The 24547-nt window shown below is 47.2% G+C and overlaps 1 protein-coding gene across 3 annotated transcripts in view; it reads left to right on the top strand.

Annotated features, from left to right (window-relative positions):
• The window catches only part of TIAM1 (TIAM Rac1 associated GEF 1), a 115020-nt gene that overhangs the window by 4077 nt on the left and 86396 nt on the right, over positions 1-24547 (top strand). The window contains exons 1-2 of one of the 3 annotated variants that reach the window (XM_080599085.1): positions 22559-22770; positions 22873-23051. The exons of 1 other annotated variant lie outside the window; for it this stretch is intronic. The gene's annotated coding sequence lies outside the window, so the exon portion shown is untranslated. Of the gene's footprint in view, positions 1-22558; positions 22771-22872; positions 23052-24547 lie in introns of those variants that run through there. One more of the 3 variants, XM_080599088.1, reaches the window with a different exon arrangement.

Below are 24547 nucleotides of genomic sequence, written 5' to 3'. Positions count from 1 at the left end.
GGAGGAGGTGCTGGGAAGCCCATAAAGCAGGAGAGGCGGGGAGGGGGAAGGAAAGCTCCCAGGTTTGGACATAACGTGTGCCCTTGCTGTGTTTGGAGGATGCACGGGGCTGCTGGCACCGATCTCTCCTTCTGTACACGTTGCCCTGTGGCTGCTGAAGGTGCTGCAAGGGCTTTCGGTGACCAAGGGCTTCACTGCTCCTGTTAGAAACTCTTGTGGCAAGCTGAGAATCTGGCTTTGGGATATTCACAGGGAAGCAAACGGCGCCATGTGCTCCTGAAACTGAGGATCTCCAGTCCTCAAGTCAGAGGAGAAATACATAAGCCTTCTGCTGCCTAGTTCCCAGCTGAAAATTGCTTTGTTAATTTGCATTCACCTGGGCGGGGAAGGTATATTAAGAGTGTGCTCCAGGCCCCGAGACGTTTAAATGGAGAGACAAAGGCTGCCTGTTGCGCAAGGCTGCCCAGAAGGGAGCAGGGGAGGCTGCGGGGTGTGCAACCCGGGGCTGTGCCTGGCCACCAAGGCAGGACGGGGGCCCCAGTCCTGGTCAGGGCAGGAGGGCTTTCTGTGCACTTGTGGGGTGTGCAGAGAAGGGGGATTTCGTAGTTACTGCAAATACAAACTGAATTGGTTGATGGGCACGTTTCTTGCATGGTAACTGACGTGCCTAGCTGGAAAAAGCTAAAATAATTTCCATATTTTGCATGGGGTTATGCGAAATGTTGCCCAAACCCCTGAACCCAGTGTGTCGGATGACATTAACCACGTGGTAGAAGCTTCCCAACTTGAGATCTGTGAACACGACCAATTGATCTGAGATTAAAAAAACTGTATACAGAACGGTGCTTGGTACATGTTGCCCGTGGCAGGCAGGGAGGAGGAGACCTTTTGCTTTTAGACCTGGAGGACCCCAAATGACGGTTGCTGAAATCATTCGCCAGGCATCCGATGACTGTCACCGCCAGTGGTTTGTAACACATGCTTGCTTTAAAAATGACTAATGTGCTTTTTTTTTTTTTTTTTTGTAACAGTAACAAAGGATCCTCTTTTCTCCCCTCTGCGCAACTGCAACAATGAAAATGATCCTTTTCACCTTTTCTTTTTCCTGAAGTGGGAGGCAAATTGGGTTTTTCTTGATTTTTATTGCATCCCAGAGTGGAGTTAGCGAGGTGCTGCTGTAAGAGATGTGAGCATAGGCAGCAGGCACCAGAAATGCACGTAGCCTTGGATTCAAGGCAAAATGCAGAAGTCAGTGCAGTTGGAAGTTTCAGGACTAAACTTCTGATAAAAAAAAACAAAACAGTGGGAATCATTTTCCTTTCAGCTTTTATCTTTTCAAAGCAAATTAATCGTAATGCTTTAGTAACATCTGGGTGATTGCTTGGTAATCTTTTTCTGGGCAGCAGTACTTTGTTTTGTGTTTTGTTGTGGAATGAGAAATCACTGTAATTTACCAGCCTGTTTTTTTTTTTTTTTTTTAAATTTGAGGAGTCACAATATTTGATATGTTCCTTCAAGCTGTCATTCCTGGAGGCACAGGAATGAATGCATGACATTTCAGCTTTTGTTTACAGCTTAAAACAGGTTTTTACGCTTGACATGGTTACCTGCACATATCTTAAAGTTTGCAAGTTTTGTTTTTAAGAGAAATTAAAAGAAGAGTTTTTGAGCAGGAGGCAGATGCAGTCAGTTGTTTTGACAGCTTACCTGGACTTGGTAAGTGTGTATAGATACCCAGAGCCACACAAAGACTTTGGACCCGTCCCCAGTTTCCCTGGGAGCCCCAGTCCTTCCTCGCGGTGCCTGTGGACGAGTGAAAAGTAAGAAGTGAAGGCTTTTTGGGAGCATGGCTGTCGGGTGACAGCCCGACGGGGAGCCAGCAGGAGCTGGAGGAAGCAGGTAGGAGGCTGCGCCATACCCCAAGTCGCACGGCTGGACCCAGGGACGTGTGAACTCTGGGATCGAGTATCGTGTGTCCTTGTGTGCTGGTAAAGCAGCTGGGAATGTCAATTTTAGTCCACATTGGAGCTGTCGGGGAACTGCAGGATCAGTACAGCAGGGTAAGAGGTAAATTCTCAGGACGTAGTTTAGTGTCTCAGACGATAAACATTTGGAGAGAACGTGTCTCTTGTGCATGTAAAACACAGATATAACAACCTGCAAAATGTATAGGAAGCGTGTCAGTGGAGTATGCTGTTTTTGCATAATTCAGCAATGTAAGACACCGGAGAAACGCATCTTGTGAAAGTAAACAGTGAAGTGCTTTAACAAATGTCTGCGTGGTGCCGAGGACAAATGTGCAGGAACAAGGAAGGTGGGAGTCTGAAGGCTCATAGGAGAGACCCGGTTGAATCCCAGCTCCTGGGCAGTCAGTGGTCAGGCAGACAAAATTGCAAATAAATATATTAGGAGAAAAAAAAACACATTATACTAAAATTAGTAGATTTTGCATGATAATAAAAGCCTGAGTATGTTGTAGTATGTGGTGGACGTAGAGTAGCAGAGCTCTGAAGTTGCTCTCCCAGGGTGGCATCCTGTTCCTCAGAGACTGCCTTTCCTGCTGGAGGTGCCAGTGGCGGCTGTTGTTAGCTCGGGGTTTGGGGGCTGGTTTCCATCTGTGGTGCCGTTCGGGGAGGTAGAGCGTTGTGCCCGTGAGACAAGCACATAACACTAATTTACACTTATTAAGGGAGGTCATGTAAATAAACCTTAAGGTTTCTGTGCTGCATTCAAGGCTTTGCCGGCTTCCTTTCCCTCCTCTTCCCAAACAAACAAAAAACAAACACAAACAAACAAAAACCTTTAAAATTGGTTTCAGTGTTGTTTTTTGAAGAGGTGAAACAGTGCTTCTTCTAGGGGGAGCACAGTCTGGTGGCTGGAGTAGGAGGTTGGTTCCTGCCGTTGATGACTTGCCCAAAGTTCAGTTTTTCAGTCGACTTGCCTCAGTTCCTCTTTGTAAAGGAAGGTTGCTCCTCACACCCAGTTTTTGAGGTTTAAGGAAGGCTTACAACATTTTTCTGATATTTATTGAATATGCTATGCATGTTTCGAGTGCATTTTACCCTAAATTGTTTTAGCCTGGAGCCGTCTTCTGGAATAGCAACAAGAAGCCCAAGGACTTGCCTTTGGAGTCAGTTGTGGGTGCAGCTGACCTCATTTCCAAGCGGTAGCCCTGCCTTCCAGCCTCTCTGAAGACACGCGTCCTTGCGCTGGGCTGGGGCCCTAGGCTGAGCTCCAGGGCTTGCCGGGTTTGGGGAGCTGCATACTGCTTGCCACCAGAGCCTGCTCCGACTTTACTCGTTCCTACCATGCTTAGCCTGAGCCCACAGGCTGATCATCCTGTTTTTAATACAGTTCCCCAGCCAGTGTTGCCTGAGATCGCTGGATACCCTGCATCCAGCCGGGGATATCCTCTGCACAGCATGCTCAGGAGAAGCACAGCTGGCCATCCGTAGCTTGCCTGTAATTTGGACAAGATTACAGGCAAGCTGCAGATAGCCAGCTTTGTAAGAGTCTTCAACCTGCTCATCAGAGGGAACATCTAACTTTAAGTGCACCGAGACCTGCCAGCTGCAGAGAGCTATTTCTGTGCAGGAATCCCTTTAATGTTTAATGCACTTTTTGCTAATTGAGCCCTAAAATGAGTCACTTAAGGGAGAAGTGTCAGATTTTTGAAACCTCTGCCCACCTGTTACTTAAACTCACTTCTCTGTAGCATGCTTGGGTCCCAAATTATTCAGAGAGGAGTAAAACAAAGCCAAGAGAAGATGGGTTTTGGTACTGGGTTATGCTGATGAGAAGGATTTCCAACAGGTATTTAGAGTTCTACTTTGACTGAATACTCTGAAAAACTAACCATTTGAGTATGTGAAGGTAAAAGCTTTTAGAACGTTTTATTCCTCTCAGAGCTACTGATTCATTCTGTAAATGACCAAATTTCTTGCCTTGCTGCAATCTGCAGGGGGGCATTCATCATGTCTTGGTGTTGCTCAGAATCTGGTACAGAAGGCAGAGACGGCAACTTTGTGCCTTCTTGTTGATGCTGGCGTTGCTTTACCCTCATCATGTCAGAAGGTACCGAAACTTGTTGCCGTGATTATATTAGGAAAACTCTCAGGAGGCCTCAGAAATGAATGAATTTGTGCAGAGGCTGTTGCAACCCTTCCGTAGCATTTGCTTGCCCACTTTCTCAGATCCCCACCAAAACCCAGCTCCTGGAGCCGAGCGAGGCTCCCGGCCGGGGTTCTCAAGAGGCAGAGATTTGGGATTATCGGCAAATGAAATTAATTTCTTATGGCTAAAGCTGGACCAAATTTCACGTTTGGAGTCTCCACTAGTGCAACTGACAGAGCACTAAGAGGATTATCTTCTTCCGACCTCCTTTTTTTAAGCCCAGCAGATGAATGGCGGAGGCCAGCGATACATACTCCGCCATGCCTGACCTACAATTTATTGCAATATTACCTCCAAGTAATTGAGTGGGTCCTACAAGTCTGTATAGCAGGCTAATTCTGGGCAGCTCTTAAGGAGCTGCATATGATTCCGTTCAATTAGTTTCAGAGAGGCCTTTTACACGAGGTGAAATGATGTTGTGGTTTTTTGATGCCCTGCTGAAATTAGGCAGTGTTGAGCACCGTCTCCTATCTAACTAGGTATTTGTCATCACAGCTTCATCTGCTTGAGCACCTCACTTATATAAATGGGTTTATTCTCACTTTATTTCAGTGATGTGGGAAAGCGTGTTCTCCATCTGTAAAAGGAGATTTGAGACGCAGGGAGATTTAAGATACTTGCCGGTGAATCCGTGGAATTAAATTTGAGAGGAGAGCCCTAATCTAGTACCTTAGCTGCAAGATATGGCCTCCTCTTAAGCTTCACAACTAAATTAACTAATAAACCTGTCAGCCTGGATGCTGCCCTCTGAAATTTGTAGCTCACAATGGAAGGGAATCCTCTGGAATTTAAAGATTTAGGAAAAAAGGCTCTGCAGCTTTAAAGGCACGTGCGCTCCTTTGAGAAACATCCCCCACGCAGCTGATCTGGCTGTTCCCCTAAGATCTTTCTGAACATGAGAAAAGAAGCAACAGTCGAAGCGTAAGGAAAACAACAGGAGCATGATCGTGCCCGACATAAGTACTGCAGGTTATTTCATCAGGCTAATGACAGAAAATGGCTCTGCCTGATGGGACAGCACTGCATAGCCTTGTCGAATTTGCTCAGCAGCGCAGAGCATGTTCTGAAGTGTTACCTGTTAGCATTAGCTGATCAGTGTATATCATGAATTTGAGGACTCAGGGTTTCTGATTGTTTCTGGCTCAGTGTGATTATCTCAACAGCCACACTCGAAAGCCATTATTTTATTTGCATTATGACACTGTAATAACGCTAAAAGGATTAAACGTAAATGTATGGGAAGAGCTTGATCCCTTGCAGTGCAAGGCATACAAATCGCGTGCCTGGGCTGGGCTGGGTTATCAGGATTTTATACAGAAATTGAGTGTTTTTTCCACCAAGTGACCATTTATGCTTCCAGTTCGCCACAGACCGGTGCAGATAGCCTTTTTCTTTGGGCTGTCGTCAGAGCTGTGCGTGCACGTTTGGCTGTGCAGTGGGAGTTGGACAGCCAGCTCCTCAAGGCGTGATCCTGGGGGATGCCCGGAGAGCTGACTCCCCCTGGAGATACCCGGAGGTCCGTGGGCTCCCCAGGTGAGAATTTCCCTGCTGATGGCGAGGTTTCCTCTGCCTCATTCAGCATGGTCAGCTTTGGTGGCACCATGTAGATACAAGCGCACCCAGGGAGGCAACGTCGCTGTAAGTCTGTACAAAATCTCAGTAAAATGAGTTTTTTCATTTTATTGCCAAAAAGGTGGCATGGCAACCAGAGTTAGGTTTCTTCCCACCTCTAAATCTCCCACTAGCTGAGGAGAGTTTGGGGCATGCACGAGGGATTCAGCAGTGGCCGTGCTTAACATTTACGTGGGGCGCTCGGTCCTGAAAGTGCAGAAGAAAAGGTAGCTGAGGGTGTTGTCTTCTGCAGCAGCAAATTGAGCCGGGCACTGACTCACCGACTGCCCGCAGCCGTCCGAACTGCTCCTCCATGGGAAGTTACCGCCCCTGCAGCGGCGGTGACGAAATATTTCGTAAAGCAGCGTCGGCAGCGCTCAGCCCGTGCGCCTGAGCTAAAGCCAGAGCAGCGCACCGGGGTGTGCCCGTGGAGATCCCTTCAGCCGCCACACCCTAAGCAGCCTTCCCTTGATGTTTATCGTCCCTCGCTGCAGGTGGAAAGAATGAGGCAAAGCCATGAAGCAGCAAAAATGTAAGGGTGAGGAGAAAGGAGAAAACACTGCGTTATCAAAAATTTGTGTTAGGAAACTTAGTATTTTCAAACTTCGCTTGAGCAACATGGTGAAGTTCCTGCAGATGTTCCTGTTCACTTCTGATGGAACCAAGGGTGCAGAGTAATCCACGAAGATCCATAAAGCTCTACCAGGTTTTTCTTCCGAGTGCTGTTATTCTTTTAATTAAAAACGCAGTAAATTTAAGTGCCTTTTTTTTCAGTAAGGGAGTGCTGAAAATATTCTAAATGCAACACTTTGTTAGTCCGTTGCGAAACCATTTTAATTTAAAACCGACAAATATTTCAGCAGGGTTTCCGTAACGATTATTAGTTTTTAATTATTTGTCATTTTCCCTTATTAAAAATGGAATTATTAGTCTCCTAATTCTAAATCTAATTCTATTTACTGCCTTGCCATCTTAAAATTGCTTCCTGGCTTCTTTCATGAAAAGCACTGTAATCTCCTCAGAAAAAATGGGGTAGTTATTGCATCAGTGTTTCTCCATCTGTATGGATTTGGAGATATTGGCAGAATTTGAGGTCTTGCTTAAGGGCAGTCTAACTAACAAAAATGTAATGCATTTAAGCCTGATAGTGAAGCGTCAAGTTAGTTCATGTGACATCAATCACAACTTCATGGCCAGTCTAGTTCGGGATGTCATATTTGGTATCACGTCAGCTAAATTAAAATCTATGGTTAGCTGCCATGATATTGAATGTGATTTATCCTGATTTATCCTTCTCCATATGCAAATTCAAGCCCCTTCCAGCGCTCATATCATGTACTTTCATGCAGTGGCTTTCAACGTCTCTCTGTTAGCGCATCCCTAAAGCCGATCCAGCAGAGGTGTGAATCCCTGGAAAGAAGTCGGTAGGCAGCGAGCCGTGGACGTGCCTTCCTAGACCCCTCCTGCAGATTCCCGTCTGCCGAGGAGACCCCAGCTCAGCACCCACTGGCCAAGCTGCTGGGGTGTCTGAGCCTGTGGGCTTGAGAGATCACCCCCTGGCCGTCAGCCAGGCTGGCTATTTCTTGCCCCCATTGTCACACGGACACCTCCAGGTAGTGCGAGAATGGTCTGTGGCACGTACATCCGCTCTGTAGGAATTTACCAACACGTTACGCTTGGCACATCAGAGGTACCAGCAAAATGAAGAACACTGTGCTTTTCTTGTTGTGTGTTAGTACCGTGAACTGCATTTCCCGTTGTTCAGTTTAGTTATTTAGTGCTTGCTTTTGTCCCGCTGCATTAGAAAATATGTACAACTGGGACATCTCATTTGTCTGTTCGCACTGTGTTGCGTTCTCCTCTTGAATACTCTCCTCAAACTCCATGAATGAATTAACTGGGCAATATCACACGCTTACAGCAAACAAAAAGATTATTTTCTGTTTCATTTTGATGGATAGCGTCTTAAATAGTGTATGCCACAAGAAAATGTCTAAGTAGCATTCTTACGGGATCAACAATTCGTAATTCAATTTAGGACAAAGTGACTGGCTGACAGGTTAAACTGAGAGCTGTCCTCTTGTCCCCATTAATCTTCATCTGAAAGTTCACTAAAAAACCAGCACAGGGATGGCTTCATTGCTGCTCTGTGGGCTAGCAATCCTTGCTTTGCATTGATCCCTGCTTCAAGCTGCTCGCATGAGTTATGGGTTAACTCTGTCTGGAATTCTGCATAATTTTTTAATCTCGTTTCTTTTTAATAAAGTTGCTTGTCAGGGTGATAGCTGAAAAAAACCACCTCGATGTGGCGTTACAGAACAATGCTTAAATTCAGCCATGTAAGTATTCCTATAAAAACATCCCTTGAGTCTAGTGGGAGCCGACTTGCATTACACCAGCACTGAGCTTTTTTTCAGGTCTCATTTTATGGCATTTAAATACCTTCCCTGCGAGTGGACAGCGGATTTCTGTGGGGAAAAGAACATGGATTGTGGAAAGCTTGCACAAACAAATGGCGCTTGGCAAGCAGGATGCTGCTGTGTTTTCCCTCCTTGTTAAAAGTTCCAGTAAGAAGGTCTCTGGCTGATACAGAAATATCCCAGAACAGGGGCTTTGTCAGAAGGAACTGGAATCCCAAGCAGGGCCCTCCCTTTTCCTTTTGAAGCACCATCCCGCCTGTGTTTGCATTTTCTGCATTTTTCGCGTCGTATTGACAGAGAAACGTCAGGATATGTTTGCTGAAAACAAAGGGCTGGATGAATAAAGTCTTTTGCTGTATTGTTCCCCAAACTGGTTATGGGCCTTTTTTAAGCCTGTTAGGTTGGGCTTTAAGAAAAAAAAAAAAAACAACAGGCACAAAACCCAAACAATACTGTAAAACCAAAAGCGCCAGAGCAGGTGTTGCTCACTTGTCAAGACAAGTAGACGACTCATTTCCTTTTCAAAACGTGGTTGGAAGTCGGGTTTTAAGGAGGAAGATCAAAATAGATCTGCCGAACATAAATTTAAGAAATTGGGCTGTGTTCTCCTATCTCTTGAGTAAATGCGGCATTGTAGGGACAGAGCATTAGTGAGCTACTGTTGTGCATATAAATCCCCTCGCAGAGCCTTCCTAGAGTTTTTCCAGCATTGTTGCTCATTAGCAAGGTTAATTACAGTCCCTCTGGTTTCTCTTCCCGTGCCGATATTCCCAATCCCATTAGCTGCCTTCCCTAGTGTTCTGGGTTTTGTTGTAGTTTAATCCCTCGGCAAAAAGCCGGCCCTCACGTTCAGCACCGGGCTTTATGAGTGGCTCCGGGAGATGCTCCTGGGTTACCCAGCAGACGGTTGGCATCGCTTTCCTTCCTCCTGCCCATGGTTAGGGTATCTTTGGTGGACTGGGAGCCCCACAGGAGCAGCCTCACAGAATCACAGAATCATCTAGGTTGGAAGAGACCTCCAAGATCACCGAGTCCAACCTCTGACCTAACACTAACAAGTCCTCCACTAAACCATATCACTAAGCTCTACATCTAAACGTCTTTTGAAGACCTCCAGGGATGGTGACTCAACCACTGCCCTGGGCAGCCCATTCCAATGCCACACAACCCTTTCGGTAAGGAAGTTGAGAGCCACCAGGAGCCCGGCACAAGCGGAGGCTCCCGAGCAGGAGGCGTTGCTGCCAGTGGAGATGTGAAGAAGCCGTGACCACGTTTGGCCAGAGTTTCCTGCACCTCCCCTGTAAACAAACCACTTCACGCTTTTATTTTTTTTTTCTTTCTTTCAACTACACATTCAAATTTCACCAGGGCATTTTTCCTAGCCAGTATGGGAGCCTCTGCCTAACGTGTTGGTGGGGCCGGGGGAAGCTGTTTGCCTTTAAAAGTTCAAGGTGCTCATTGTGTAAAATGTTTTGCAAGTTACGTTGCGATGGGAAAAGTACATGCAGGGCAGACTCTGCAAGCCGGAGCGGAAAGGTGCCCTGCAAAAGTGATTATACATTCCTTTTCATGTTTTTTTAAGAGGCAGGGAATATGTTGAGGCGTGTACGAACCTGTGCGAAAAGTGATAATCGAGCGCCTTCCTCCTTTCCCACAGCTGGGTGTAGATAAGACACACCAAACTTAATGTCTGCTTTCTTTTGTTCGTAACCCTTTCCCATTAGGGCTGCTGCATATTCTGGAGCCGGAGACGCGAGGAAGGCGATCCCGCCCGGCCGCCCCTCTGGCTCCGCTGGCAGCGGGTCGGCGACGGGTGCCCCATCGCGTGCGGCGCAGCGTCCCCGCCGTGCCCGCGGGGCTTGCCGCGGGGCTCGCCTCTCCGGGCACCCGCGGGAGGGCCAAACAAAGAGCCCGATGGAAATTTTTGGTTGGAAAAACGCCCAGGAATCAACTTGTGCCTTTGAAATGGAAAGCACCAGGGGAAAGAAAAAAAAAAGGAGATGTGGTTTTGGGGGACAGAGGCAGGAATCCTCCTCGGTCAGCTCAGCAGAACGGGGCTGCCGTGGGTCCCAGCCAGTGACAAAGGTGGTCCTGTCCCCTTCCACAGCCCCCTTCCCTTCCCACGGGATGGGGTCTGCGCCACGAGCCCCCTTCCTCCCCCTTTTCCCTCCACCCAGTGAAATCGATAGGGCTTCGCGGCGTGAAGCCGAGCTGGTGGCGAGCGCCGCGGTGCTGGAAATTGGCCTCCCAGCGCTGCTCCAGCTGTCGCCGTCGTGGTTTATTTGTTTCATTTCAGGAGCATTGCAGGCAGGTCTGGTTTGAATTACGTCTCCCTTGTGATCCGCTGTGCCGAGAAGTGGTCAGGCTAAATGCTGTCCCGTGTATTAATCGGTGCAGTGGGATTTCGGGTGCTGCTCGGAGGAGCGTCGCTCTTGTTTTTAACGTTAAGTTGTTCTTCAAATGTTATTGTCTTTGAAAGGGATTGGTTGCATATCCATAATTATTAATCTCGTAATTAAACATGAAATGAGCCCTGAAAGGTGGTGAATCTGGTTTGAAACAGCGCAAACAAAGGAAGCCCGTCAGCGTTCCCTATCTTTTATAGATAAAAACCTCCAGAACAGACGAACCAAGAGAAATCCCACAAAAATGTCACAGTTAGTGGGTTTGCTGTTTGCGATGCTATATAAGATTACAGAAACACTGGTAGCTGGTTGCAGCCTTGCAAATGTCACAAGCAGGACAGCAAGGCAGTTACCTGAGTGTATGAGACAGGCTAAAAGAAAGGTGTTTTTTTTCTCCAGTCTGTGCTGTCTTCGTCGGGCTCTTGGAAATTTAACACAATGAGTGCTTCTTGTGGGGGGATGAGGGAGTCTGCCTGCGTTTTGGAAACTCTGCCCGAGTGTAGCTGCTGTGGGGATTTGGGGTGTTTGATGTAGTTAAATATGAACATTTTGCTAACATACATTTTATAGGTACATATGTTAACAAGGGTGTTATCGGCGTGTTTGCTGCACGTGTCCTTCCCAGCACAGCGCCTTCCTCAGCTGGGCAGCACGTCGAGCTTTTCCTGGGGCTGCGGAGTTGCTGCCTTCGTGTCCTCCTCCTCCTCCTCGCTGGAGCCATCGGGTCTCCTGGGCCACAGAGCACAGAAGGGCAGGAGGAGGAGGAGGATGAGGAGGAGGAGGAGGAGGAGGAGAAGAAGGAGGAGAAAAAGGAGCCTTCCCTGCAGGCAAGCCCCATGGGGCAGCCCTTGGGAGAGGGGCGAGCAGGGCTGGCTTAGAGGCTCTTGCACAGCCTGAAAAAAGGGTGCTAAAAATGACTGTTGAGGGAATGATTTTTAGAAAAGACAGGGAAATAACGTGTTGTTTCTCTGAGCTTTTTTTTTTTTTTTTTTTAAACCTGTTTTTTCACTCTTTGGTCTTTTTGCCTCTTCCTTTTTGGTGTGAGTTGTGTGCATGAGGCAGAGAAGAATTTCAGTTGCAATTCAGCAAGTGAAGAAGCTGGGCTGATCTTTTGTGTTTATGTCTCTTTAAACCCCCCTGCTACTTTGGGGGCCCACTGAATGAATTTGACACCAATTTCTCAGGGCTCTCGAGCCAGGCCCTGGGTGAGGCGTTCAGGGGAGCTGCCGTGTCTGCAGGCAGAGGTGCCGGGTTGCTCATGTGGCGGCTTGCTCCGCGTGAGGCTGATATGCATAAGCTCAACAGCTTCCTTTTGAAGAAAAAGACGGTGTCAGCAGAGTGCAGGGAGACACTTTTTTTCCCTGACAGAAGACCTGAGGTTTCTGCCCACCCTCAGCGCAGGCAGAAGCTGGCACCCTCGCAGGCTGGAAGTAATCCCGTGTAGTGTCTGTCTCAGAAAGGAGAGCTCGGTGTTGCAACAGCTGGGCGCTGCTTCAGCGCACCGGCGAGGGAAGAAGAAGTACTTTCCCCTCTCAGCAAGCCAAAAACACCAACATTGATTTAAGAAAGAAAAGAAAGGCATCGCATCGATAAGTACAGATACGTGTTAACAGCCCTCTGCTGCCATGGGGCACCCACGTGGCATCGCTATAGCGGTACAAAGCCTTCTTCTGCGGATGGCACTTAAAAGCATCCCCACGATGCTTCACCAGCAAACCAGCACTTTGGCTGGAGTAGCTTATTATCACTTTGTTTTTCTCTTGGAAAAAAAATAGGTTACCATAAGCCGTGTCACAATTTTGCACATATAACTGTATTGCAGTGGGCTCTGCAGGCATAATCAGAGGTCATGCTCTGTCAAATTTGTGACTGACGTATCTCCGCTGGCAAATATTTGTAGCTTAAATCGGTCTTGAATCTTGAGACCATGCTTAGATTCCTGCACTGCACAGAGCTGTCTTCCCTCCCTTATTGTCCGGGAGGTAACTTTTTGACGGAGGCGTTAGATGAGTTGGGTTGGTTGAAAACCATAAAGGATGAAGTGCAAAACATTGGCTTTTTTTTTCTTCCTCCTCCTCTTTTCATTTAGGTGTGTTGGCTCTGAAAAGGGGTGGTAAAAAACAAACAAACAAAAAGAACCAACAAATAAACAAGTGCAGGAGAGAATTTTATTGGGAGTATTTTCATTTCACTGCTGCGTGATTTGATGGGATGTACAGCCCATCAACGCTGTGTGACGAGGTGAGTGTTAACGGTGGGAAGACTGTCTGATGGCACAACTTCCAGAGGTCACCAGAGCACCTGTAGGGCAGGCTCTCTGCTGGCGAGCTGAAAACCGCAACAGTAAAGACCTCTGGACCAGCACAAAGAGGGCTATCTTTCAGAAAGAGAGGCAGCACTGCAAAATGAAGGAGTCTTCGTTTAGCTCAGTCGTAAAGGTGCCCTTTGCTTCTTTGTTTCGGCCTGTCGAAAATAGCGTAGGGGGTTTCCTTTTAAAATTCCCTTTAAGAATGGCAGTAGTCTTTGTGGTGTGTCTGCTTGCTACGGAAAGTAAGTTACCCCTTCTGCCATAGGTCTGTAGGATTGACGTGGTGATACAGTGAGGCTGTGGCTGGTGATGGAGTAGAAGGCACGGGAGCGTCACCGCTCCTGGTGGCATGGGCAGAGAAGAGAGGAAACTCAGCTTGCAAGAGGCCTGAAATTCAGGCTCCACGATACTATATTTAACACCCGTTTCACTGAAACTCACTTTGTCCAGTAACACAGTGGGATCTTTCTCCACGGTGCTGCTTTTCGCGTTACGGAGGCTCCAGCACCTGTGTGGGTCCCTTGTGCGTACCTATAAAAACAGTGCTGGGAAGTCAGGGGAAAAGAGCGGTCGCTCCTGCAGTTTCGAAGTCTCTTCCTTTGTCAGCCAGATGCCGTTTATGTGAATTCAGGAGCTGTTGCGAGCTCAGGTGGGCTGAATAATTCACTTGTAACTTGGGCATAGGTGAATATGATCAGCACGCTCACAAATACACGATGTGTGCGTTTACCGCCGGTTTTATTTTCATATGGGCTGGGAATGATGCCACAGAAAATATCGGTAGCTTTCTCAGCTACTAAAATCATCTACCACTCTTTAAATTTGAAGAGGAAGCTAGTTATTTTCTTTTAGGACTATTTTGGGCCGCATACCAACGTGAAGCACTGAAATGAGGGAATGACACTTAGTGCTGCTGAAAATATAAAGTGCTGTGCAGATTTACGGTGTCTTCGTTTGATGGTGTGGCTGATATTTCACCAGCCTGGCGTTTCTGAAGAGGTACAGCTATTGTTTCGGTAAATGTTTGCATTTCTAATATGGATTTTAGAATTCCTTAAAAAAAAAAGAAAACCCCACGTATGTATGCTATAATATTTTAGCACTGTATAGTGTTTCGTTTAGGTGACTATACCCCACAGTGTAACAGCTACAGGTAAGAAAAATGTTCTTTTTACAAATACTAAGGTAGAATATTTTATTAGCGACCTTCTCTTGTAAGAAAGCATTGAACCAGAGCTGACAGTAAGCAATTTTCCACCGATGCTCTGCTTGGACTTCAGGCAGGCAGGCAGGCTCTGTAGCACTCTCTCTAATAGCAATACCTGGTGACTTTCTGGTAATGTTTCACCTCGGGCTAGGCGATCAATTTTTCTTTTTTTTTTGGTGAATGGTTTATTCACTGAAATGTGGTTTGTGGATGTGGGACAGCTAAGAAACTCTGGAAGCAGTTACAACCCGCGGAGGGCCGTGTTCAGCCCGTGCTGCGTGGCTGGAGCTCGCAGACGGAGTCAGGCAGGCTCGTGGCTGGGGCCGGGGCTCTCAGCTACAGCCACTTAAACTCACCGAGTGTTTTCAACCAAAAGCTTAATTTTCCAGACAGATCAATAAACCAAAGAAAGAGTGGCTTCCCCACCCTCACCCCTGCATGAATGCACATGCAGATACACGTGTACGTGCACGCACCCACACGCTGCTTTTCGTCCTGTAGCCGAGAGGACGTCGCTCCTCCAGGACAGGGGAGGCCCAGATGAGAGTGCTCTGTCCGGAGAGCCCTCAGTCTTCGTTTTCCTCTTCTCCTGTGGGAGGCACCTTCACGTAAGGCTGTCTTGGGGAATGCCATTATAGGGTGCTCCTGGGACAGTTGTCAACAGTTTGTCTTGTAATTAGCCACTTAGGCTTTTCGTATAGCATTTAAATAGGGAGGAAGTAAGAGAAAGTGAGAGCCCGATGCTGGAAAAGTCTCACAGAGGGTTTGGAACACCTCTTCTAGCTCCTTCTCCCGGTGGTATTTTTTGAATTGTTTTCACAAGAAGAAGAAAACCAAAGCTTTTTCTGGACGTCTGCTCTCTAAGGTGTCAGGAGCTCTAAGGTACAAACCCCACAGCTGGCCATTCTGCAGTGCTGGCTTTACACTGATTACAGGCAGTTTGTGTGTGCCAGCAGCAACGTTTTTCCTGTACGCACCGTAGTTTGCAAAGCTGGAGGAGAACTTGAACAACAACTGGGCCTCTTGCTACGTATACATCTATTTCAGTTGATGAATTTTTTAAGTTATCTTTTTCTGCCTGTAAATACAGATCATGTCTTTCTGCAGCCTTTTTGTTTTGCTACATGAGACAATCCTGTTTCACCTCTCAGAATGAAGCTCCAGGCTTCATTGCATCTGCCTTGCTTTTCTTGAAGGTACTCTGCTACGTGTTAGCCTTTGCCATGGATGATGAAGATTGCACGTGCTATTCTGGATGAGGTCAGTGGCTTCTGTGGCAGCATTCACTCCTGTGTCCTCTGGGAAAACCTGGCTTGTGCATCTTTTGATTACATTTGCTGTTTTATCACTATTTTATCACATCAGTGTCTTCTGTGATCAATACGAGACAAAAGGTCTCTTGTATATTGTGACTTTCTTGCTTTGTGTCAATAGCACAAGTCAGTAGCACATTTTTTCTTCGCATGCCGTCATTGGAAGCATTAAAAAAACTCATCCCTTGAGTCAGGTAATTCTCCTTACAGCTCAGCCTCTTTGCAAAGTTTCTTGTGCATATCGTAATTCCTATGTTACTCTTTGTCATCCGCAGCTTAGCTAATCATTTCCCAGAAAGATACCTTCTGCCCTTCCCTCCACCGGAAAATGGGTTATCCTGTTGGAGAAGGAGATCAGATGAGCATGCTGCAATCTGTGTGGCATTTTACTCAGTTTCCCTTTCCTAGCCGTGCTGTTCCCTCTCTCAGATGTGTTCTCCAGCCTTGCACGCGATGGAGGCCAGGAGGCAGGTACGTCACTCCTCGGATCACTCGTTCTCCGGTGATCCTGATCCGCAGGTTTTAATACAAAAATGCTTGTACACACACCTGCGGTTTCTTGTACCACTTCTCTCATAGTTTTGGGATGCAGATTAAAAACTCGTGCTGACTGGCAGATTTTAAACCCTTTGAATCGTGCTCCTCAGATACCTCAGATGTGGTATTCGCGTGGCTTTGTTCCCCTGTGCCCTTACTGAAAATTAAGGCAAAGCATTCGTTTTCATTTGAGCCCAGGCTCAGAGCTGGCTGGTTTCAGTTTCCAGCACAAAGCTGCCTTACCCTGGCTCGTGGCAGCCTGGGCTTTTCCTCCCAGAAACACTAGCTGCCAGTCCTGCTCTAGCCCTGTGAGCTCCATACGCGTCCCGGGGGTTGCAGCTCCCCGTAGGCTTTGCCCCGCCTGGCTTAGGGGAGCAGCACCCGGCGTGTGGCCTTCGGTGCTGGGCGTACCTTCCTCAGGGGAAGGGCTGGGAGCTCGGGAGCGGTGTCAAGGTGTGACAGACGAGCTGTAGCCAAAACCGGTAGGCCCAGATAGACGTAGTGCGGTGCGAACGCCTTTCGGTGACGGCACTTGAGCGATCAGGTTCTGTCAGGACGTGCAAGATAAAATCTGCGTGCTTAATTTAACTTTGGCAGTGGCGAGCTGGTACAGACCGGCCGAGCTTTGCATGAATGTTTTTTGTATGCACGCTGGCAAAATGGTGAGGGTTTGTCCTATGGTAATGCCAGGCTGAGAAACCTGCTCTGGTGTGGCTGGTATCACCGCACCAGGCAAGAAGAGCAGCCGTGTGGTTACAAGCGTGCTCGCCTCTCCTTCCAGGCTCTGAATAAACAGCATTGCAGTCACGAGTGCCAGGTTTTGCGGAGCACGGCCGCCTCCTTACCTGGGGCCCCTTTTTGTTTCCCCCGTCCCCTCCTGCAGCCCCAGCTCAGCGGCAGCTCCCAGTGCTGGCTGGTAGCAGCTGCCCACAGCCAGGGGGTTCCCCAGTTTTCGGCTTGAGCAAGCGCTTGTCCCGCTGTCACCTCCACCTTGCCCTGTCCCACCAGAGCGTGGCATCTTCATGGCATCTCTTGCCAGGCACAAACCCTGTCCTGCTGTGCCAGCACTGCAGCCCCTAGCCTCTCCTTCCTAGCCCAGCGTGCTGGCACCAGCAAATGATTTCAGCGACGGCTGAGTCTTGCTGGATACCCATTTAAAAGTAGGAGCCTACTGGTACCAGAACTTCTGCAAGGCATCATCTTAAAAGGACATCCTCATCTTTAAGTCTTCTCCCTACTGTACTCCCCGTGTGGCCTCTTCGCAGAAGCTGTTGTGACTTTCACGTCTTTTCTGCTAATTGTACAACTTGCAGTGCTGCTGTACCTCGGTGAGGTACCTCGTTCTTCATCAGAGCGAACGCAGCCAAAACGTGAGAGCTGCTCTGCCTGAGTTTAATTTGCCGTGTGTTTTTCCTTAGACCTCTGGAATCCCTCCCTGGTACTTACGCTGGGGTATCTATAATTAGATACTTGTGTTCGTATCTCAGGCACCATCTTAATGATCTGTGTGAGGTCTTTGGCATTGCTTGAAAATCACATTACTTACCTATGTGCTTCAACGAGGATACACGCTAAACGCTTCCTCTCCAATCCCGCCCCCCTCCAATTATTGGCCTTAATTTTTTTTTCCACAACATTTTTCTCCTTCACATCCTGCCTGCCGTGGCTCCCTGCTCATTCAAGCCAAGGGTTTCGGTTTTTATTGCTCGAGACCATCGCTCTGGGTGGTTCTTCCATGCCTGCAGTGTCCATCCAACGTGTCCCGCTTCTGTTCCCTCCTCCTCTGTCCTTCAGCTGCCTCGCTGCTAGCAGCACCGTCGCTCCCGGTTTTTGGTTACGCAGGGAGTGCACTGCTCTGTCTGCTTGGTGGTTTGTCTTCTTTTCTGAACATCTTTTCTTGTTACTTCTAAATACATTTTTTTCCGTGCATTTGGCACGTCCCATCCTCATTGTGCATCAGCAGTTCTCGGTTCATTTGGCACAGGCAGAAAGTGCTTCTCAATCAAAGTGTAATAACAATAATGTATAACCTTAAGGTAAACAAGCAGGCCACACCTTATTTTTATTTCAGCTGTATTTGGGGAATTCTTTTCCTTTTTTAAGTAACGCCTAAATGCACGCGTGGTCCTTCCAGCTCCCGTTCTCCTTCTTGCCCTCCACGAAGGCCAAGTGGGCTCCTGCTTTCCTGCAGCTCCCCCGTGGCTGCAAAACCCCTCCGCTTCCCAGGGCGCAGCCTGCAAGCTGCTGTTGGTCTGCCCCACAGGCTCCAGGGAGTTGCCCTCTTGGCTTCCCGGAGATTTGCTTATGTCTGATGATCTGAAATTAGAATCCTTTCCCTGCTTTGCCCTTTTCTTTAAACGTGTAAATCCTTGCAGATTTCCCGTAGGGAAGAAAAGGGGGATTTTCCCACCATTAAAAATAAAAGGGAAGGGAAGGAGAAAGACTTGAAACACAGAAGATGCTTGTAAAAGCGATTAGAAAACAAACAAGCCCTCAATCGTGTCAATTATTCACATCCCCTAGTATAAATATAGAAACACTGAACAGGGGGCTTTCCCCTGGGCTGGCTGGCTATCTGCTGGTATCTTCCATTAATGTATTATCAAGGTGATTTGTCAGTGCCATGTGTCTGCTTTTGTCTTCTTTAGCGGTGGTTTGGGGATGTTTGACTGTCACACAGAGATGGTGGGTCTCCTGATGGACCTTCCTCCCTTTCTCTCTCTTCGCTTTTGTTTCCCATCCTTAGAAATTCTCATAGGTGTGGTGCTACAGCTGGAAGAACAAGGCTTCCCACATCTTTTCTTTATGAATTCTGCACAAAAGGAATGTGGGTTTATTTTTCTTTCTCCTCCTCTCCATCTGGAGCGATCACCCAGCATTGTTCTCCTAACCATGACAGACACAAAGGTTGCGTGTTAGTCAGGTGGTTGTGAAGAGTTTTTGCAGTTCCAGTGCTGCTGGCTGGTTCTAGCAGACGTGTGGGCGTCCCTCCCCAACCTCGTCTGGATGGTCATCATCACTGGACTCCAGTTTCAGGAGCTCTCTTTGACAGGTAGTTCAAGCAGTGGTTGGTTTAAAATTCATATTTCTCACAAACAGAAGGTTTCTATGACATTTTCTATAAGGAAAACACAAAGAGGATCTTATTTGTCTTTTTACTGGTTTAAAAGTAAACCAGCTTCTGAAATCCCCTAGAGTTGGACCCTGAGCTCAGTGCCATCCTTCCTGCCTTCCTGCCTTCCTGCCTTTCTTCCTTCCTGCTTGCCTGCCTTCCTGCCATCCGTCCGTCCGTCCGTCCATCCATCCATCCATCCATCCATCCATCCATCCATCCATCCATCCATCTCTGGTGGGTGGCTGTATTTTGTTTTGTTTTCTGTGAGCAGCCCAGAAATATGGGATGGGGAGAAGCCAGAGCTGTCAGGGCAGCAGGTCCCTGGGGCGTGCTAGAGCATTTACCTTCTTCTCAGGGTAGATGCTACCATTGATTTTGGCAGCATTTCATATTAACAAGAGGTAATAAAGGCAAACAAAATGTGGCCTCCAGTTACAAATAAAGGGCCTGATTCTCCACTCTCATAGACAGGATTGAACACTGGACTTACAATGGTGTGGAACTAGGATAGTGGGTGGGGAATACAGCCCAGAGCCACTGATTAATATTAAATATTCTCTGTACGAAATGATGGGACATTCCTGTCTATGTATATACATCCTGGTGTTTTATTATAGAGTTACTGGGGGCTTCACAAAGCTGGATGAAGATTTGTGTAATGACCAACTGATCTCACATCTGCAGTTGCATTTTGAATCTGACAAAAAAGATGCATCATAAAATCAAAAAGCAAAGATGGAACTGAAAGAGAGCTGTCATTCTTCTAGCCAGCTTTTTGTGTTTGCTGGACAAGGAGCTGTACTTGCATGCTAATATTTTCTTGCTGGACAGGAAGGGTTCTACTGTGAAAAAGAGGCTTTTAGAAAACTACAGCTTCCATATTTTTCATCTATTAATGCTCACGTCGAGTGTCTGCAAGCAAAAAGAAAGCGTGCGCTGTATTTTTTATTAATCTCTTGGCATTGCAAACTCATCCCAGCATGTGAAAGTCAAACCTCTCTTTGCCATACCTAGAATCGCAGGTAGCAGAAGTGATGAATAACTAGGTGCTCCTTTAATATATTCTGCTTCCTTACGATGCGTTCATTTAATCCATTCATAGTGGTTTGCTGCGAGCTTCCTCAGTTTGGATTGACTTAAGCTGCTGTGTGCTGAGCCCTGTGGGAACTCCTTGGCCTGATTTTTCAAGGCACTGTTTTGTGGCTATGAAATAAATACAGCTGTGCTACTTCCAGACCTTCAAAGAACAAGAGGAGTTGCACTGACATATGTAGGCACTGGCGTACATGCACCATAAATGTGTATGTGTGTGTGTTCGTGCGTGCATGCTTGCAGGAACCAGCTCTAAGGCTGAATATTTTGTCTTGAGCATAGCAGTTTGAAAACGTTTCTTTGATATTTCTTTTTTAGTGAGGTGGGCTGTTCCATGTGTGAATGTTTACAGCCGTCCATCAGCCCTGAGAACAGTGGCTGGCAAGTTACTGGTGGTCTGAACGTGCAGTCGGCTCCTGCCTCTTCAGGTCAGGCTCCACTAGTACAGCAAGTGTCCGGCGACACCTGGAGCAAATGCATCCTGCGTGGGCACGGGCTCTGTGCCAGGAAGCAACCAGAGCAAGGCCCTTTGTTCCCTTCACTGCCCTCTTTCCTCCTGATGGAAGAGCACGAACATCCCCTTTTGCCACAAGGACTTTCCTCTGATCATTGCCCTGTTGGAGGGAAGTCCTCGTCTGAGACTTTGGCACTGAAGGGCGTCCAAAGTTTCTGCTGTGGCACAACTGGGGCTGTTGGGGTGAGCTGGGATGTGTGGTGGTGAGGTGCATTTTAATGGCAGACAAGGAGAAGTAGGAAAAACTGATGTTCTCCTTGAAAAGTGCAGCTTGATTTCATTTGGGAAATTCTCTCCAAGCTGTAAAAGTTAATAGGAACAAACCTTTTCAGAAATGAGTCCGTGGGTAATGATAAATCCTTTTCTTCTGGAGGAACCATGTGTGCAGGAGTACTCATCTGTTCGTGGCAAAGGATGTTGCCAGCCCTTCAGATGTACTAGAGCTGAGTGAGAATTTGGATAATCCAGCTTCCAGTTGTAAACATCCACTTTGGATCTTTTCACCTTTTTAGCAAATGAGTCGTTTCGTTTAAACTTTGGTGTACCGGGGGAGTACAGAGAACAATTTATATTGGAGGAGTGTGGGCAGTGTGTGAGGCGGGTGACATTGCGGTTGCTTTCTTGCACAAATGACCAGAGTTCGCTTCGGCCTGGAGCAGATCTTTGACTGGATTACTAACTCCTCAAAAACCACTTCACGTTGGAAAGCCTGATAATGCTCGGGCGCATCTGTTTTTTTCTACTTTTGGACAAGTTTTCCGTGGCCGGAGCAGACATCTGAAGAAAAGATTATCACAATTCCTATTCCTCCGGAGGTGAGGAATGCACTTCGCAGGGTTATCCATCACGCGGTGGGTGCAGGTGGAAAGCCTCTCGCCTGCAGGACCTTGTTTGTCAGCAAGATTCCAGTCTTGTAAACTATTGGCAGCTGGCATGGTAATGAGTCCATTTCAATATAAATGAGCTTCATTTTATTAATTTCTGCCAGCTCCTGAGCAATTCATGAACTGCTTTTCAGATCTCAACCAACAGCTTGGGGGGAGAGGGGGAGGTGGGGAACAGAGAGAGGAACATGAAGGAGGAAAAAGAAAATGAGAAGGTTTTTAATTTAGAAAGGAGCCGGTGACTCTCATTTCTTTCGAGCACCCAGCCAAGTGGGGATCACAGTTTCCCCACCAAACAGCTCTAATAACGTGACAGGCATTAGTAATCTCGTCCACTGCTTTTTGTCCCCTGAGACTTTTGGAAGTATTTTTAACTCGTAAAACTGGGCTTGCAGTGTTTTGTTGCTGTTTCGCCGCTGTCGCTGGGCTGTGGAGGGGCAGCGGTGTGCCTCAGGCACCCCGTGCTCAGGTGGGCCCGTGGCCTGTGGTGTCTCCCGGGACTAGGCCTCACGTGGCTGCTCGCCAGGCCCCTTCCCAGTGGTGCCAAAAATAAAAGTGTTGGGATTCGGTACCCGTGCGAGTGCGTGTGTGTAGCCTGTGGCTTGTCTGAGGCCTCGGTGGGCACCGACTTGCCTCTTGTAGCCGCGCTTTCGGGAGCGCAATTAACCCCACGAGCCTTTCACCGTGCACAAAAACGCATGTCAGTGCTCCGCCGTACGCCTCTGATTCGTCCTTGAAAAATGTTAATTAAATCACTGCTCGGATTACTACCCTTTTCATAAATTAGACTGTCTGCACAGAGACATTTCGTCTGAGGTTTCTCAGTTTCGGGCCCCCCCCCCCCTCCCCGGCCGGCTTGCTTCCTCATTGCTGCGAGCAGTCAAACCCGTGTCTGTCGGAGGGTGCCTTTTTGAGTGGCTTTTTTCGGACTCCTGCCGCAGCAGCAGACACAGGTGTGTGCTCTGACCTGACCTTTTCTGCTCCTGCGTGAGACAGACTGTCCCCAGCAGGGGCACATTAATTTCTGTAGGGATTTTTATTGCAGAAAGTGGCGGGAAGGGGAGCTCCGTGCCTTCTGCAGCCTGGGCTCAAGGCATTTGATTGGGCTTTTCGGTCATTCTGCTCCCCTCAGATTGCGTAATTCAAATTTAAAAACAGCATTTGCATGCTGTATCGAACAGTGTTTCTTAGGTAAGTGATGATAACAGGACTTGGCAGAATATGTCCTCCTTTATAGCTGTTCCTGCTAACCCTTTGTCTGATTCTGTTTTTTTCTCCCCTCTTTCTCCCCAGGTTTTTGGCATATAGTCATAGACTCTGACGAGAGAGTAATGGAGGCGCTGAGTGGCAGGTGCTGACAGCTTCTGCAATCCCAGTAACTGTTCATTTTGGTATCATTTGCAATTCTATACCTCTAAATGCCACAGTTCTCTTGGGGAAGGTTGCGCTGGATACCAGTATTGCCTTGGAAGGTACATGTGTGTCCGTATATTTTCTTGAGGAGTTTGCTGTGTTTGTATAATGGTTCGTGGGAGGGGGAAAAATTGGATAAGCTGCATGTGGTTTATGGTTACACCCATTTAGCAATACAAAGGCATTTGAATTGCTATCAAGCAGCTACTGATGACATCCCTTCCTCCCTCTCTCTTCTCTCCTCCTCTTATTTGAATTGCCTGCAGGGCCTTTTTGGAGTCCATCCCGTGCTTTAACATATGTGAGAGTGGCTTACAAAAAAAGAAATGGCTGGTTAAAAGGTTCTTATTTGAAAACAATTAAATATACTGCTGGAGTTTCTGAGAAACTCAGAGGCTTGCTGTGGAATTTCAGTCTCCCTCTTCCCCTTTTGAAAAAAGCACATTTTAATTACAATAAAATGTGTATATTCGCACTTGGTTATTAGCCTTGTACATTTTTCTGTGCGGTTCTTGTGACTTCAGTAAAAATCTTTGTTGTTGGCTGGCAGATTTGCGCAAAAGTTTATTTCTGTAGAATCATTGCTCACTGTGGATTTAATCATTGTTCTGGTTCTCACAGCCTTCAAGCTCCACTCCAGGAGAAAAATACAGATTTGTCACCAGGGCCTCCCACTAGAATCTAAATTTAAATTTGCAATCTGTTGTCTTGCGAGGTGCTTCAAATTTGGTTGAAAGTTAATATATGTCACATTTTCTTCTGGAATCTAAAGGCCTAACTTTTTAGAAGTTTGAGAGTTACTACCTTGGGTTTACTTGAAATTAATATCTTGGGTTTGTGATTGCTTTAAGAAATACTTAATATCAGGGGGAAGGGAAGATAAAGGAAAAATTGGAGTTTTCAAAGAAAATTAGATTCTTAGATGGGACCATCATCAGTGGTCATCTAGAACATGATCGTCTTAATCCGTAACCATTTTGTATGACTCATCCAGCAAAAACTCAGCAGTTCAGCTAAAGTTCAACCTGTCTATTTAGAGTAGTAGTTGATATAGGGAGCATTGTTTTGTCCAAAGCTTTGCTGCAGGATTTGTGTTCTCCCTGCTGATACCCTAATGTTGATAGCACAGTTAAGTCTTTGTTTTTAAAAAGAAAAAAAAATCATTACTGTTTATTGATGTGTAAGCTGGCTAAAAGGTGACTTTCCTGGCCCCGTGAAGATTTCCATGACTTTGACTTTCTTCCTGCTCTGAACTAGGAAGGAGCAGATCTTCTGGGAGAGGGAGCCATTTCCCAGAGCAGCTGATAGCTTGATGGTCAGAGGCTGCCTCTTGAGGATGTGGAGGAACAAGTTGCAACCCCTCATTTGCTTGACTTGGGTTGCAGATACGAATCTTGGTCTTCCACGTTTTTGGTAAGCAACTGAGTCACTGAGCTGGTGCCTCTTCCAGGAGACGTGCCTGCCTCCTTGCTTCGGTTTTCAGATTTCTCCCTCTTGGAGCAGAGAAGCCTTTCATCAAAACCGGTCTATTCCCACAAAAAGTTTGGGTTTTGAT

This window comes from Anser brachyrhynchus, assembly GCF_964034855.1.
Source record: "Anser brachyrhynchus genome assembly, chromosome: 1".
Lineage (NCBI taxonomy): Eukaryota > Metazoa > Chordata > Aves > Anseriformes > Anatidae > Anser > Anser brachyrhynchus.
The sequence above is the reverse complement of the archived record's forward strand: the minus strand, read 5'-3'. Positions and strand labels throughout refer to the sequence as shown.